This window comes from Ceratotherium simum, chromosome 20, assembly GCF_057802395.1.
Source record: "Ceratotherium simum simum isolate JZ-2026a chromosome 20, ASM5780239v1, whole genome shotgun sequence".
Lineage (NCBI taxonomy): Eukaryota > Metazoa > Chordata > Mammalia > Perissodactyla > Rhinocerotidae > Ceratotherium > Ceratotherium simum.
Genome location: NC_141919.1, coordinates 12,788,541 through 12,799,377, shown reverse-complemented (window position 1 = coordinate 12,799,377; position 10,837 = coordinate 12,788,541). Strand labels below are relative to the sequence as shown.

At 43.1% G+C, this 10,837-nt stretch overlaps 1 pseudogene; it reads right to left on the bottom strand.

Annotated features, from left to right (window-relative positions):
* Nucleotides 1–290: 290 nt before the first annotated feature.
* On the bottom strand, nucleotides 291–2,875 carry LOC147914363 (nuclear pore-associated protein 1-like; annotated as a pseudogene).
* Between the last annotated feature and the right edge of the window lie 7,962 nt (nucleotides 2,876–10,837).

Genomic DNA, 10,837 nt, shown 5'->3' with positions numbered 1-10,837 from the left:
AAAAACGTATGGTGCTGTCCCCCATCGCACCACCTGCACTTTGCCCAGGGGGTCCCCAGGTGCTCTGTATGAATGGGGACCATAGTGTATCCAGTCACAGCAGGAACGGTGGTGTCCCCATCACCCCATCTGTGCTCTGGGTAGATGGACTCCAAGTGCTCTGATGGCAGGTGGTGACACAGGGGCCTCCTATCACAGGAGAGATATAGTTCTCTCTGACTGCACTATCTGTGTTTGGCCACAAGGGCCCCAGCTGACCTGATGGAAAGCGGGAATACCAGGTCCTCTGATCATGGGAATGATATTGTCCCCTCACATCGTACCACCAGGATTCTGGACAGGTGGCCCCAGGTTTTTGGGTTTAAGATGTTGACAGTGGTGTCAGATGCGGAAGCTGGCAATATCAAACCTGCAAAACCTGATGGCATTATGCTGCGTCTAGGTGGCTGGGCTGCAGGAGAGGTTAGACCCACAGCCTGTGCTGGGGCTACCAGTTTTCCCAACAGGAAACAGTTGTTAGGCTGCTGCCCATCACAGGCCCCAAATGTGGGCTGAGAGGAGATTCTTGGGTCAGAGAGAGGGTTGGAAATTATATTCTGTCTGCTGACCGACTGTGCAGGTAAACAGGTGGAGACGTGGGCTGAGGCAGTGCTGCCACTGGGTGGTGTGTTCTCAGAACCCAGAAGCGCCACGTAAAATGGGAAGTGGTTTTCCCTGGAGACTGGGGGAGACTGGAAGATGACAGCGTGGGAAGGAGGCGTGGGATCCATGGCATCGGTGTCAAAGGCAGGCTTGAAGTTTGCAGAGGTGCTGCCTGCTGGAGCGAAGGTGACTGCAGGGGCCACGAGGGTTGGGCCGGGGAAAACAGGAGCACTGGGGAGAGAGGCTCTCTGCTGCTGCCCATCAGCATTCCACATGGGGCTGAGGGGTGGTTTGGGGGCCGAAGGGATAGTTAAAAATTGGGGTGGGGAAGGGGACCATCAATGAAGATGGGCTGGTGGAGACTGGTACCTTTGCAGGGTGCCTCTGCTCCACACTACAGTGAAATTGGGAAAATAGGAGACATCTCACACTGCAGCCTGGGGAGACCTGAAAATGCCAGCCTGGGAAGGAGGAGTAGTGTCCATGTCAATGACACCAGGCTCTAAAGTAGGCTGGGAGGTCAGACCTGCAGATGCCCTGGCTGTGATGGTGGAGCGGACTGCCACAGAAGGGGTGGGCTGGCTGGTGAAAACAGGGGTCCTGGTGGAGGGGACCAGAAGAGGGATGGGTATGAAAAAAGGAGGGGGAGAAACTACAGACATAGGTGTTTGGGGTTCTTTTTGGCAGGAGGGTGGCTGGAAGGAGAAGATTGAGGTACTAGGAGGTGTGGGGAGGCTAGAAATAGGAGATGCTGTAGCTCTGACTGAGTGAAAAGTGCCTCCATTCTCATTAAGTGGAATTCCTAAAGTGGGGCTGGACCTAAAAGGAGGAATAGAGCCAGTAGGAACAGCAGGAGGAGGAGAGTTCTGGACTGTGTATCTTGTGCCCTGATCAGTATTTGGTGTCGGGGAAGGTGGAGGGACAGACGGGATCCGGGTCTGGCAGACAGGTCGGCAAAGTCAGTGGGAGGAACAGGGACCTGCACAGTGTGAGTGCCCAGGGGCAGGGAGTCTGCAGTCTCCGAGGCAGGTGGGGAGAGGGAAGGGGCAGGCTGAGTGGCACTGCAGTCTGCCACGACCCCCGTTTGATCCTCCAAGATCTTGTTCTGCTGACACTCAGTGTTCTTCTCCAAAGTGCCCAGGTTTTTGGCAAAGGTATGCAAGGAAGCTTAGGAGGTGGTGGCAGCTCCCCTCGGCCCCACAGCAGTGGCAGTGGCAGCAGTGGTGGCAGTGGCAGCAGTGGTGGCAGGGGCAGCACAAGTGGCATGGCGATTCTCTGTTTGCAGGGCCTACTGCTGGGATGTACCGTGGAGAAGAGCTCCTTGACGGGACGTCTGAAGGCTTTTCGTCCTGCATCTCCTTCCCAGATGTCAGTGAGCTGGAGAGCTGGGCCGATGGTCCTCACCCAGCACCTCCTTTGTTGACCTCTCCAGCAGCAGGAGCAGCACGGGGTTGGGTCAGAGAGCACTGCTGCATCTGGATCAGGCTTCCCAGGAGGCAGGACATCTCCAGCAGGGCTGTGTGAGGTGGTGACAACATGGCTTTCTGAGGAGGAGCTTATTGGAGACATCCGGGCCTTCTTGCTCAAGCTGTCTTCTGGCTGTTCAGGATGGAGGTCCAGAGGCCCAGGACTGCGCTTGAGGGAAGTAAGGACTCTGTTGGTCTCCAGGGGCCTGGATGTCAATGGTGTATCCCCACTGCTGCAGGGCCCCTGTTCCCATCGTCCTGTCCTTTGGTCTCTATGGGATCCTCCTCCTTCTTTGCCATTCCTTCTCTGGGCTCTTCAATCTTCTTTGGGCAAGGAAGGTTGAGGTGACTGGATGGTATGGGGTTCACAGCTTTGACTGCTCAGGTGATGAACACAGGAGAGTAAATTTGCACTCTGAAGGAGGGATCTTTATGGTTCTCAAGTGTTTGAACATCATAGAATTCTGAGCAGACAGTGCGGGCTTCTTTGGAGAGTCCCTCCAGCTCACTAAATGGAGGATCCCCAGGTGGGAGAATATGGCCTGCTGGATTGGACACCGCCTCTCCAGCGTGATGTAAAAGCCAGCTGGTAAAGGCACAGGATCCCGATGGAACAGCCTGTGACCAGGGCGGAGGGAAGGCGCAGGAGCAGTGGGGTGGTTCTGGCCAGGCAGGGCAGCATTGCAGGCTGGGAGAACCAGCTGTTGACTGCCGGGTTGGGGATGATGGCAGGGAGAGTGACGAAACTTACAAAGGAAATTGCCCATATAGAGCCATTTGAGTGCCAAAGGATCCCCAGAATAGAGTATGAAACTGGAGAGCTTCTAAGCTTCCGACTCCTCTCAGGGCCAGGCAGGCACTGCAGTGTTCAGCCTGGCACCTGTGACATCTCCTTGGGCCACATCACAGAGAAAGGGCTGCCAAGGGCACTTGCCAGCCTAACTCCTGAAGAGAAGGTGCCAGAGGACAAAGGGCAAGGGCAAGGCCGCAACAGCCACCCCAGCTGGACTTTCTAGTGTTTGGAACTTCCTGCTGTGGGTTTCAGGTATTTGGCACCAGATGGGCCAACATGGAGGGACAGTTCATGACTGGGAGACGCCATCCCCAGAGCTCACCCAACCTGGGCGTCAGCTCTGCAGATCCCTCAGTCCCTGGGTGTGTGTCGCCATCTCTTTCTCCGAGGTCCCTGAGGTCAGAGGTCAGAGCCTGCTCAAAGCCGAGCTGGGAACCACCCAGCTCCTGCCAGGGTGTGGCCTGCCTCCTCCGGGGACCCCCCAACTTCTCTGCAAGGCCTGGAGCAAGGCATACCTTCTCCAGTGCTGCCCAGGCTGCCAGTGTCATCAGCCAGGTGGCAAAGGTTTCTGAGGAAGGGACCGGGAGACTGACTTGACTGGATGCTGCACCCACAACATCCCTTCCTGGCAGGCAGGTTCTTTCTTCATTTCTTTTTAGAAATTTGATTAAACAACATTTAAACCTTAGATGTTCCTCAGGTCACATAGATGGTGGTGGATTAGTCAAGATTTGAATCCAGCCTATGTTATTCCAGAGCTCCTGCCCTGGACTGTTTCCTTATCACATATTCATCGTGTTACCATTTTTTTTGAGTCCTCAGAGTACTTAGTGCCATGCCACACCTATAATGAGCACATGCTCTGCCCAGAAGGAGGTCTTCTTTAATTCGACCCATAAGATGATCACGGACCACACTGGGTTCTAGACTCAGAAGGTGTAAGTCAGGGACCACTAGTTGTCAGCATGGCACCATCCCACATTTCTAATTGAGCCTCACAGCCCAGATTTTCTCTTTAATCTAGTTTGAAGGAGCCAAATAAGTAAAGATTATACTGTCATGCTTCCCTTAATGACGTGGATACATTCTGAGAATGTGTCGTTAGGCAATTTCGTCATTGTACGAATATCATATAGTGTACTTACACCGGAAAACTGGTGTAGCTATAGTGATCATACTTACTAAGTAGAGAGTCATTACATGATGGTAAAGGGAACAATTATTCATCAGGAAGCTGTAACAAGTCAGATCCTCCAAGTACCTAAAAACATAGCCTTAGTACATAAAGTAAAAATTGATAGAATTTCATGAAGGTATTATCAAATATTTTCACAAAAGAGATTTAATACACTGCTCTCAGTAATTGATAGATTAAGCACATAGAAATTAATAAGGAGGGACAGAACAAAACAAATGATTAATCAAATGAACATATATAGAATTTTGTTCTTAAAATTAGGTAAATAGATAATATTAAATAAATGTCTTAGAATAAAGAACAAAACAGATGAATATTGAAAAATACATGGAAGAAGATAAGAAAGTTAGAGGACCAGTACAACATCCAAATAATAGTGGTCCTGAAAGGGGGATGGAATGTGGATCAATATTAGCAACAAAAAGATTCCACAATTTTCCTAAACTGAAGGACATGAGTTTCAGAGGACAGAAGAGATCGGTAAGTACAACAGATAAAAAGCAATCCACACCAATACATGTTACTGTGAAATTTCAGAACACTAGAATCACACTGATGGTCTGATCATCAACGTTCCAGAAAAAAAAACAAGGTCAGATACAAAATATCAGAAATCATAATGCCTTCTTATTTCTCAACATCAACACTAGAAGATGGAAAACAATTGAGTAATATTTCAAAATTCTGAAGAAAAAGAATTTTCTTCCCAGAATTATATGCCCAGTCATACTATTTTATTCTTACACATTCTTTCTCTAGAATCTACTGGAGGTTACATTTCATAAATGAGGAATAAACCAAAGAATATTGAATGTTGGAGATCCATCACAAGAGAAATGCAAAGGGAATATCTGGGGTGATGGCAAAGGTAGATTCTAAGATAATAAGATAATCTAAGATAATTCTTGTGCATCAGGCATGCTGGGCAACAGTTCAAACTGGAGCAGGTCAGAGGATCTGGGGGAGACTTCTTCAGGAAGATAAAGTTGATAGAATACTTGATATATCTGATCATCTTAAAAGGAGTTTTAGACAGCTCGTGAAGAGTTTGGTGTTCAGTTAACTGTAAACTCAGAAAACTTAGCAAATAAAAACAAGATGGTCTATGCTGAGAAAATAAAGTTATCAGCAAAGGAAAAATAATAGTTTACTACGTGGATCAGCTATGAAAAATATATCGTTATAATAATATAAACAGAATATATAACTAAAATAAGTATGTAACTCCATTAGGATGATAGAGGAAGGGAGAGTATACCTGTGTGGTGGGAGCTGGGAGTAAAAGGCGGTCATACAGTAGGAAGTTAATAGAAAGTTAAAACTGAAAAATCAAGATGGAACATTGCAAGCATTTTATTTAGGTATATGGAAAGAAGCATTGAAAGAATCAGTTAAAAGACATAAAAGTTATTGACTTTGTGGGTGAGGAAATGGTGAGGGGGGAGTCTGCTGTGTTTCACAACAGAAAAGTAGAATCATTTGACTCCTTAAAATACAGTCACCTATAACTTTGATAGAAATAATATCTACCTTAAAAAGAAAATTAGTTTAATTTACCTTATTAACAACTTTAGAAAGCCATATAATTCACAAATAAATGCAAGATGCACATTTGATTAGATTCGACATTTATGCATGACAACCTTTCTTAGCAAACTTTCTTAACCTGGTAAATGGTAATTTAAAAACCTATAGCCAATATTATACTTAATGGTGACATAGTAAAAGCAATATTTTCAAAGCCAGAAACAAGACAAGGATTCCCATGTCAGCAGCTCTCCTCCATATAGTATTGGAGATCCTAGATGGCATGATAAGACCACATAGCATGAGAATGGGAAAGGAAGAAACATGTTTATCATTATTTACAGACAATAATATTGTCTATCTAGAAAAATCCATGAGAATCTACAAACTGTTTAAACTAATTGCAGAATTCAGCAAGGATGCTGGATACACTATCCATGTACAAACATGATTAGCATTTCTATACAAAAGGAACAATTAGAAAATGCAATTAAAATATCACTAAAAATAGCACAATATTTTAGAGACCTAGGAACAGATGGGCAAGAAGATAGTGAAGATATTTATAGGTAAGCTTATTAAAGAACATAAAAGAAGACCTAAATAAATGGGCAGAGGTACTATGTTAGTGGATGGAAGACCTGATGTTATAATGATAACAACTGACCTTAAATCTATAATTCCTAGGCAAAAGCTATAAAAATTTCCTAGATTTTTTTTTTCATAGAACTTGAGCTGATCTTAAATTTTACTTGACAGAATAAAAGAGAAGAGCCATGGCATTTTTGAACAAGAATAAAGGAATATTTAATATAGACTAAAACCTGTTCTAAATCTATAACAATTAAAACTGTATGGTGTCAGCATAAAAGTATTTAGTGGAATAGAATAGAAAGCTGAAAAACAGAATCATGCACATATGGGTACGTATGGCAGAAGAGACATTACGAATCCATGTCAATAGAGCTGAGTCAACCAGCTATTCATATAGAATGAATTAAAATAGATCCTTACCTCACATCATGCACAAAAATAAATCCCAGATGGATTAAAGACGAAAAATGTGTACAGCAAGATTTTAAAAAATTAAGAAAAATGTTTTTATGACCATAGGGCAGAGAAAGATTTAATATGAAAAATAAACTATAAAAGAAAGATTGAGAAATTTGACTACATTAAAATAAGTCTTTTTATCCAAAGATGCTACAAACAAATTGAAAAGACGAGAAACATACCAGGAAAAGAGATTTGCAATGTGTACAACTGACAAAAATTCAGTATCTGGAGTGCAGAAAGAATTCCTACAAATAACTCATTAGAAAAACAAGCAAAAAATAAGAACAGGCAACACAGAATTGGAACCCCAAATGGCTAATAATTGCATGAAAATATTTATGACTTCTTCAGTAATGTGAGAAATAACAGAATAATAGATTATGTGATGCCACTCCGCTCCCCTCACTTTTGCAAAAAATTATGGTCTTTCTGCACCAATTATTGGTCAGGTTGTAGGGAAACATAAATTCATTCTTGCAGGTGGGAGTGAAATTGATATAACCACTGTGGGAGCAATTTGGCAATACCTAGCAAATCGTACTTGGCAAATCATACTGCTATGTATATGTCCTAGAGCAGTGCTTCTCAAAGAGTGGTCCCAAGACCAACAGATTTAGCATCACCTGGGAACTTATTAAAAATTCAATATTTCGGGCCCTATTCCAGACCTAATGAATCAGAAACTCTGAGTGTGTTACCCACCAAAGTTTTTTAAGGAGCTCTGCAGGTGATTCTGATCACGTCAAAGAATGAGAACCATCGCCCTAGCATCAAGAAACTTCATATATGCTTATGAGGAGACATGTTCAGTTTTTTATGAAGCATTGTTTGTAATAGAGAAAAAAATTAAGAAAAAAAGCTTTTATTCATTCAGCAGAATATTATGGAGCAATTCAATGAACTAGGTCTTAATGTTTTGACATGGATAATTCTCAAACGCAATGTAGAATGAAATACACAAGTGACAAACGTGCATGTAGAAGAATGGTTCTCAACTGTGGGGATTTTGCCCCCCAGGAGACATCTGGCAATGTCTGGAGGCATTTTTGGTTGTCAAAACTGGGGGGTGTTACTGCCATCTAGTGAATAGAGGCCAGGGATTTGCCTAAACCTTCTACAATGTACAGGACAGCCCCCAACAAAACAAGGAATTAGTTGGCCTGTAGTAGGCTCAGTAATGGTCCCAAAGATGTCCACATCCTAATTCCTGGAACCTGTGAGTTCTATGTTCTATGGCAAAAGGGACTTTGCAGATGTAATTAAGTTAAGGATATTAAGATGGGGAGAGTATCCTGACGGACCCTAAGTAAGTGTAATTGCAAGAGTCCTTATAAGAGGGTGGTAAGAAGGTCAAAGATGGAAGAAGGCAATGTGATGATGGAAGCAAGGGGAGAAAAGACTTCATAATGCAAGGCCACAAGCCGAGGAATGAAGACAACCTTTAGAATTTGGAAGAGGCAAGGAAATGAATTCTCTCCTAGTCTCCAGAAGGAACCAGCCCTGCTGACACCTTGATTTTAGCCCTGTAAGACCTCTTTCAAACTTCTGACCTCCAGAACTGTAAGAGAATAAATTTGTACTGTTTCAAGCTGCTAAGTTTTGGATAATTTGTTATACAGCAGAAGGAAATTAATACATAACCCAAAATGTCAATAGAGACAAGGTTGAGAAATCCTGGTAGAGAATGTCATTTTTATAAGTTAAAAATTATACAAAACCATATAATATGTTTTTAATGAATTCCTACATATTTACTTAATATTGAAAATCATGCGTGGGAGTGATACATATCAACTTCCACACTGTAGTAACCTTTAGAGGGGTAAAGCAGGGAAGGTGGAGGATATGATTGGGCTCTGCTGTGTCTGTAAAGAAAGAAAAAAGAAAACTGCAGCAAATACAGCAAAATGTTAAAATGTATTAACTCCTTTTTGTGGGTACATATGGTTTTGTTATATACATATTTTTTTTTGTGAGGAAGGTTAGCCCTGAGCTAACATCCGATGCCAAGCCTCCTTTTTTTGCTGAGGAAGAGTGGCCCTGGGCTAACACCCATGCCCATCTTCCTCCACTTTATATGGGATGCCGCCACAGCTTGGCTTGACAAGCGGTGCGTTGGTCTGCGCCCAGGATCCGAACCTGCAAATCCCGGGCCGCTGAAGCAGAACACATGAACTTAATGGCTACGCCACTGGGCCGGCCCCTATATTTTTTTATAATTTCCTTAAAATATTTAAAAATTAGACAGAAGTGATTTTTTAAATACTGGATTGCTATCATCTTAGCTTTCCCTAGCCTCCCAGTAGCTAAGATTGATGATAAAACTTGTCTGGAGCAGGGGTTGCACCCCACGGAAAGATCATGACAAGGCAATAGGTCTGAATTCTAAGTTCGGTTATCTCTCTGGCCTATTCACTGTTGTTCACATTGACGTCAGAACTTGTCCTGTGTTACGTGGTAAAAGAGATCAAAGTTTATCCCAGGAGTCTTTCTGTGCTTAGATCCCTTCACAGTGATGTTGCTTCTTCCCCAAATCCCTTCCCTATTTCAGGAACCAAGAGATGCTATATATTCTATTCTTCTCCTAAAAGCTTACACCTGGCAGAATCTCTTGAAAGAGGCTTCTCTCCCTATGTGTCCCAGGAACCTGTCTGTGTTCATACCCAATGTCTATGAAGTCCTCTGGGGCAGCGACACGACAAGGTTTTGGGCTTCATGGATCACATTATTCTTGATTTCCCAAGTGGCAGAAGTCTATTTTGACTTGAAAATGGTTTATTCTTATGATACTGTGATTTATAATAAGAAATATATATTTAGCCTTTGTCCCTGTTTCTAGCACAGAGCTCCTAAAATCCTTGGAATTTTCTAAGTGAGAGAGCAGTAGAGGTGTTTTTTTTTGTGTTAATGAGGTGACTTTTGGAAAGTATCTAAGAAAGAGGGCTGATTGAACAGGGGAACCAACCATGTGATTACAGGGTTGGAACTTTTAGTCTCACCCCCTGACCTCCAGGGAGGGGAAAGGGGCTGGAGATTGAGTTCAATCATCAATGGCTAATGGTTTAATCAGTCATGCTTGTGTAATTAAGCCTCCATAGAACTCCAAAAGGATGGAGTTTGGAGAGCTTCCAGGTGGATGAACATGTGGAGATTTGAGGAGAGTGGTGAGGGCATAGAAGAGCTGGAGAGGTCACAGGAGCTCCATGCCCTTTCCCCATACCTTGCCCCATGTATCTCTTCATCTGGCTGTTGATTTGTATCCTTTAATATCTTTTGTAATAAACCGGTGATCTAGTGAGTAAACTAGTGTCCTGAGTTCTGTGAGTCGCTCTAGCAAATTAATCGAACCCAAGGAGGTTGTCGGTCAGATGCACAGGTAACAACTTGGACTTGCCATTGACATCTGAAGTGGAGGGAAGTCTTGTGGGACTGAGACCTTAACCTGTGAAATCTGATGCTATCTCTGGCTAGATAGTATCAGAACCGAAGTGAATTGTGGGACACCCAGCTGGTATTGGAGAATCGCTTGGTGGTGCGGGGAAAAAAAACCCACATGTTGCAATAGGGTGCAGAATTATTAATCCCTAAGGACAGTCAGACAGATTTTATAATTGGCTCCTAGGAGCCCCAAGTCTCACATATTTTATAACCATCTATTGAAGGAAGCAAAATTATATGCCATTTCAATCCTATAAGAGTTAATTTCCAGTTAAATTAAAAAATTTCTAGTGGGATATTCTAAAGTTTTAGTGGCCACGTCTTCCAAACCTATAGACACAAATTCTTTCCTGTTGCACTGCAGTCTCTATAAGATAAAAATGAACGGATGTGGTCTCACAGGAACCTCTGATCTTTTGGGGTTTATTCTTAATCTGAATTCCTCAGGAGAACTTTTATTTTTGTAAACACTTTCACTGTTGTAAGGAATCATTCATTATTGAAAAATCATAGATTTGGGTTACCAGTTAACTTCCTCCATCTCTTAAAATGATGACTTGTATTTTTGTTATTTATTTTCACTTGAGGATATAAGAGAATTGATTTTTTTTCTGGGCACATTTTCATGTATTTATATACTAGTAGATGAAGCATGGGCTGGTTTTCAACCAGCTTGTCTTTCAAAGTATTTTCCCAGACAAAATTCTAACTTCAAAA